The sequence below is a fragment of the Ambystoma mexicanum genome, chromosome 7q (genome assembly GCF_040938575.1).
Source record: "Ambystoma mexicanum isolate Mex_15411 chromosome 7q, UKY_AmexF1_1, whole genome shotgun sequence".
Classification (NCBI taxonomy): Eukaryota; Metazoa; Chordata; class Amphibia; order Caudata; family Ambystomatidae; genus Ambystoma; species Ambystoma mexicanum.
Window position 1 is genome coordinate 543,462,868 of NC_090941.1, and position 7,260 is coordinate 543,470,127.

Sequence of the window (7,260 nt, forward strand, 5' to 3'; positions counted from 1 at the left end):
CACTTCTGTACTATCCCTGTGATGTACCCCTGTTCCCCAGACTAAAAACTGCATCACGATTTGCAATATTTCACCCGTTTTTTTAAGAAACCGTTTGAGTAAATTTACACAGAAATTGAAAGGAACACGTGTCATTTGGCTGAAATCCGTTGTGAACTTTCCACTTGTTTTTCGAATGGTATGCTCTTGGTAATCCATGGTTTGTGATTGTTAGTATCTTTGCATTGTTACTTCAGTGAGGAATTGTATTTGTTTCAAGGTTTTTAACACAGAATTATTTGTCCATTTCCAAGTGTAATTTCATAACATTGCAAGGGGTTTAAAATCCCTCTTATTTGGGGAGGAAAGGATTTTGATTCCGTTTCCTGCCTCTTATTCCTGATTACCTGCTGCTTCTTTATATACACTCAGAATTGATTATTTGTGGGCTGAGGGAACATTGCAGGGGGAAATCCTAACTTGGGTGCTACCTTTATTAAATCCAAAAGTGCTCCTATTCCCTGGTGTTTGGTAGATATTCCACTAGAAGGTTAAACCAAGTGCATTGCATTGCTCACATTCTCATTGTAATTATCACCCCATTGGCGATTGCTGCCCCATATTCAAAATGGTATGATTTCTTTTGCATTTTAACATAAATAAATATTGTATTTCACCAACCAGACTGGTTCATGGTCCATTGTGACCCGGGGTATTTGAAAAGGGTGTGTGATACAAGTTGTGTACCACATCATATTGAATCTTTATAAAATAAGGAGAAAAGCATCTCAGTTGTGCACTACATACTAGGCCGAGACCAAGGGGTGTGTCGCCTGATTGAAATCCTTAACATAGCATATAACAAGCAGGGTACACAGCTGATCCGAGTTGTAACAGGTATTCACAGGAACTACAGGAGCATGAACTGGCTGTAATCAAAGAGATACAGAGAAAGCAAAGGCAAGCAAATATACTGGGCAAAACGGATTGATCTGAATAAAGGGTGTACTGGAATATGATAAGGGGTCTGCAGGGATTAAGGAGAGTCCTTTGGATCAGCGCCAGCAGATTACTCTTAACAACTGTAATTCAGCAGCATCATGAGTTAGGCGTGCCAAGAGACTGTTGTTGTGAAACTAGACCATATACTGAGGCAGATAAGACACCAATGGACTAGATGAAGGCAACAGACTAGATGAAGGCAACAAAGTATTTTTATTATCTAATCTGAACAGAGGCCTGATGGTAGTTTCCTTCCAGGACCATGCCGCCTTTCCTGCTCTTCTTTTCCATGACTTTCAGACGACTGTTGTCCTGTGCGTGCCCAAAGGTTTCCTTTTCCAGGACTTGGTGGTATCCGGGCAAACAAAAAGCTGGGTCTGCAAACGCAGAGTCCAGATACACTTAGGGCAGAGTGTTCTTTCAGTAGGTCTGCTCCAGCAGCTCTTCCTATATAGGGCAAATATACCCTGGGACAATGCCAGCATATTACTGGCAACCCCCAAATGGCGGGCCTGTGCCGACAGCCACTTCGCACCTATGTGCGTGGCTTCCTGCCTTTCCCCTCTCTTATTGTTAGATTATTCTGTCCCCCTTTGAAGATAGGGTGAGACACTGGGGGGTTAGGCGTAACCTGACTGATAGCACCTTTTCTTGTGTCCCGAGTCCCCTCCCTGTCAGGCTCTTCCTGTGAGTCTTCATCAGTATAGAACGGGGGGGGAGGGGCAGAGAGGGGGCGGAGTGCCTTATTGTCACCTTTCTTTGCCCTTGCCCCTCTTGGTACCCAGTGGGCTGCTCCCAAGCTTAAGTGTGCCCTTGAGCTCCATGGGGGTTGCCCCCTCATTCCGTGGCACTGGTCATAAGGTTCAGAGGGTGGACAGGTAACCAGTTAGCGCAGCAGAACAAGGACATCAGCAGGGGAGAGATTGAGAGAAAACAGAAGTGTAAATGAAGGTCTTCAGTTGTTTCCAAAACCGGAGGTGGTCCTACTCAGGTTTTAGAGAGGCAGGGTGGCTGTTCTAGAGGGAGGCACCAGCCAAGGAGAGAGCTATACTCCCACACTCTCTGCCTGGAGAAGCGTCTGACCTTCAGAGTTGGAGGAGGATAAGCAGCGGGCTCGAGAAGGAAAGCACTTGTAGTGTTGTCCCCGACCCCAGAAAGCCATGTGGGCAATGCAGAGGGTCTTGAACCTGATCCTTGAAGCCACTTGGAGCCATTGGAGATATTATAGGGCTGTAGAGATACAATCCCTTGGCTTCAGGCCAAGGACACGTCTTGCAGTCATGTTCTGGATAGGCGAAGAGTAGAGGCAGGAAGATTTAGAAAAGGCTGTTGCAATAGCCCAGCCTACAGAGAAATAGGGCTCTGTAGACGGTGAGCTTCTGGGGGAAAAGGAAGAATACCTATGAGGAGGTGCCGCTGGCAGTGGGATTTCTTAGAGATGGCTTTGATGTGAGGAGAGAGTGAAGTCGAACATGACTCCAAGGTTTCTCACTTCAATAGAACAGGAGGGAGGAGAGCCCTGGGAGGGTGGCCAGAGTGAATTGAGGAAAGATCGAACAGCAGTCCTAATTGAAAGGATCTCAGTCTTGCTGGCATTGAGACAGAGTACATTTGAGTGAAACACTTGAAATAATCATAACAGCAATTATTATTAAAAAATAAATCATTTACTTCACAAACCGCAATTCATTAAAAAGCACATTATTTTGGCAATTATATCTCAAGTCACATATTATATAATTTTGTGTACAATGAAAACTGCTTGCAGGCACGGTGCGGAAGCTTGAAACTGCCTTCGTTAAACATTGTAATTAATCTCAAGTCAACCTTTCCACAAGTTCAAGTTTGGGAGGGCAAACCTCTTTTGCAATGTTAGGCGGCACAGCTGGGGCCTAGAAATAAAATCTGGTTCAATTCCATGTGTTTGCATGGCCAGTATATTCAATGTCAGATCTTTAATGAATTCAGAATCCATCTGCTGGTAGATTGCTTTGCCACTCGCCGTTTCCTTCTTTTGGTGTACTCCTGTAACGAGGCATACCGAACATTCCTGCAGTTTTTGCTTGTTCCCTTCCAATGTTCTAATTTTGTACAAGTACCGCCAGTCTTGTTCTGGCCTCCATACCGTCTATGCAGAAATGTAACCTTTTAGGCCTGTACATAATGCACATATTGTGGAACACCTCTAAATCTCCACACTGGCAGAATTGCGCGAGTCCCCTCATGTCTTTTGAAAACGTTTTGTGGCAAAAAAATCTTCTGAAGTGCTGTGTGAGGTGGGGAGCCTTGAACCAACCACCATTTCTTACGCTTTTCCTCCTTGCTCAATGGTCCATGTGCACATTTATGGAAATGTTTGTTTTCTTGCCAAGAGCGTACGTTAGAACAATGGTGCATCACTGAACGCCATTTTTCAAGTAGAATTTGAAGTTTTTGAGCTCCACCAAAAATAGCTGCTTACAGACTGATCAATTTAAAATGTTTTCTGTGGCCTTTCGCCCCCCCCCCCCAGCACCTGTGAAAACATTTAAATGGATTTTGCAACGTGCCATACATCATATTGATGCTTTACGTCTGGAACTGCTGTCGCATGGCCTTGGCAATTCAGTGGCTATCAGGTCTATGTGCAGTCCTCTCGATTGGAGAAGTTGAAGGATTTGATTAAACCATATTTTTCCATGGCAACAGAAGATGTACTTTCAGTTACCTGCACAACCACCAAAATCACTATTTATTTGGTTACCATGTCTTTGGAAGTGGTAAGTGCATCATTTAGCAGAAAAACGAGGACTGTTGCACTGTCCATCACCAGCAAGCCAGAGCCTTTTGCCAGCGAGAGCATTGTCGATCAACAACTGTTTGCTTGTCCATGGCTGGCTAATAACGCTAACAACAGGGAACAAGATATCCTTCTTATTTTTCTAGCATTGGGTTTTTGAAAGGAACTGGAGTCCCAAAAAGTTAGAAAAACTTGAAAGTGTACTGAACGTTGACCCGCAAAACAACAATGCAGATGAACAAAGTACATTTCCAGCAGGCACTTTTCCAAGTATAGGTTGAGCAGACCATGAAAATGAGTTATGGCGGTGTACACAGATACCCATGATCTGCCGTTGGTGCCTTTAACTAAACAAGTAAACTCCACCAATGGTTCCCCACAAATACTCTTGATGCAATTTATGAACCATTTTCATGAACTCGATCAGGCAGCAGTCGAATTGAATGTATTTTGGTTCCTTTAGTGTATTCTGATACCATTGAGGTGGCTAAGTCTTCAAACACTAGGAAGAGTGAAGTTCACAACACAGTCACAATCGTCAATTACTGGCGAAGATGCTTCAGTTATTTCTGTGTGTGATACTTCAGATATGTCCACATATATTGGGGAAACAGCTTCCCAGAAATAATGCGTTTATAGGGTGTTGAGTGTGTGGGCGGTTCTGCAAGCAATTCAGAAACATCTGCGGTGTTGTCCGTCTCTTCTGTTCGACGTTGTGTGGTGTAACAATGATCCAGGCGTACTTTCCATGGGTCATTATTGACATTTAATTCAAATTCCAGCTGCTGGGCTGCTGCATCATGACACTGAATCTTGCATGAACCATGCACAGACTCAACATGTAGCTGCTCCCAAGTCAGGTCTGTTTGGCAACCAACATCATTTGTTAGTCTAGCTGTCTTGAGTCTTTATGCTCCTCTTCGCCCCTCTAATTTAAGAGAAAATAAACATGCTTAATTTATGGCACACATACAGAATAGATCAATTACAACTTTAAAATGTAATATCAATGGAATAAGTCCCAAACAAATGATTTTTGTTTAAAAACCTTTACGTTATGTACCCTTGTTTTGCAGATTTTCCTCGAAACTGTCAAATTGGATTTGGCGACCACCAGACCAAGCTGAAAAACCACATTTTAAAATTATATTAACCTTTAAATATGCTCTTCCACCTAAAGAATCATACATCCCTACATCAAAATATTCCAAAATGTTCATTACGTAAGCAACTAAAACATTTATTAAGCACTTCACTTTGTATACGCGCTTTTAAACAATTACAAATTAGAAATTACATTACAGTAAACATTGATGATAAATTATATTTTACAATATGTTACGTATACCTGTTGTCTTTGTGTCTCTTCAATTTCAGCCACTTGTACAAAATAAATTCAAATAACATTGAATACATTTTCAAATAATGTAATGTTAAAAACTTTCGATCTCACAAACTACATCTTGAGAAAGTGGTTTTAATGACTGTCGACTTTGCAATAGGAGTTAAATGATCTAAAAAATTAAGTTAATCCTGAGTTTAACATTTTTAAATTAATAATAATGTAGTCAAACAATGTGTGTATGTGTTACATTTTAAAAATATATCTATGAACACTGTACCTGGTAACCTTCAGAGATGTCGCAGGAAGCTGGTTCGAGTTCACCCTGGAAAACATATTGATTAAATGGTGTTCACTTTAATCACTTGTAATGTTATTTTGTTTCACCTATTCCATTTTTCGCTAAGCAGCTAAAGCTTCTGAACTAAAATAAGCACAATTAATATGGTGAAAGGGTCGATGTTATTCAGTGACAAAGTACATATTTCTGAAGGTTTACTTTCATTGTTGCATGTGTTTCTGCAATAAATATATCAAGTTTGTTGATGTAATGCTTTGCAATTTGCTGACAGTATTGCAAATTACCCCAAAAAATGGCAACTTAAATGTAAAAAAATATATTGTTAATCTATAACCATGAGTATAAATCAATACATTTTCACTTCCATTACCTCATTCTCTGGACCGGTTACAGTAGAAGAATAGTACGTTGTCGAAGTTCGAGGCTCTGCCTATGGAATGGTAATTGAAATAAGAAAGATGTAAAAGCAAAATCTCAAAAAATTACATTAATAACGTTGGTATTAACAAAGACGCCTAAAAGTTAACATTATACATAACAATAATAAATATGTTTTAGGTGGAACTTGAACAAATACATATTTTGTGTAGTCGTATGTGAAGGATTATTCTGAAAAATTCACTTGAAAAGGTGAGTGAGGTCGCTGTGGACTCCAGAATAGTGGTCGATGTAGCTGCCTGGTCCTTTAATCAATACAAATAGTCAGAACATTGTCCGTTAGAACATGTACATTGGTATTATAACTTATACCACATCAAAAACAAAACAAAAATTGTGTGCAAGTCTCACCATTAGGATGTTGGACGTGTCTGTAACTGTCTGTACTTTCATGTGTGCGGTCTATGTAAAAACAGACATGGTAATTTACCAAAAAAGGTTACATTTTAAAAAGATGCAATGGAAGTGTGTGTTTGGTAAGGCTGCAATTGCTTAGAGTCATTTCAGTATCTCACAAAGTAATCTAAAGTTATAAAGGTATAAACCAAAGAAGATCGTGTCAAGAAGGAAAGACATGCAATGAAATATCAATGGAATTATTCTCCAAAAACAGAACATTTTTATTTATGGTATCTGCCCACAGACTATTTCCATATGAGTGTTAATTTCAAAGACTTATTATACGTGCAAACCTAGCGTCCACAACTCACCTGGGCCAGCATGTGCTGAAATTCAGTTGGAACTGCATTGGGCAGTAGTTTTCGAAGTACTCTGGGCGTCTCTTTTTGGTGTAGTGTAATTGCTCGCACATATATTCTGAGAAGTGCATACTGCAGACGCAGAATCGGTTGCCCATCACGTCATCTAAGACATCCTTGGCTCTGCTTTCAATTTTGGACACTGGAAATCTGTAGTTGGAGAGCCATGTTTTATTAAATTGAAATCCTTTGGAACAACATGAAAGACTGTACTATCACTTTTAGCATGGATGGTATTACTGCAAACAAAAACGATACAAGAAGGCACTGATCGATTGTCCTTATGATCTGTTAAAGAAATATAAAACATTATAAGTATTAAAAAAGTATCTGTGAGTAAACCAAACATCTCATCCCTGTGATAATAAAAATAAATTGACTTACCAGAAAATGGCACCAAAATCACATTGAAAACATGCACTACTAAAACTTACATTTTAAAACAATACTCTGTTATGTGTTATGCGCACATAATACTCAATGTTGTGTGCTAATTAAAGAGATAAAAATGCGTATGCCGGTTGATAATGGTGTAAACCTTTTAAATAAAATAAATTGAGAATAGGGAAAACATTGCAGTATAGAGCAATAGAAAGTGTCCTAGTGGAGATCATTCACAATACAGAAAACTACACTAAAAGTGTACTGTTACTTGGACCAA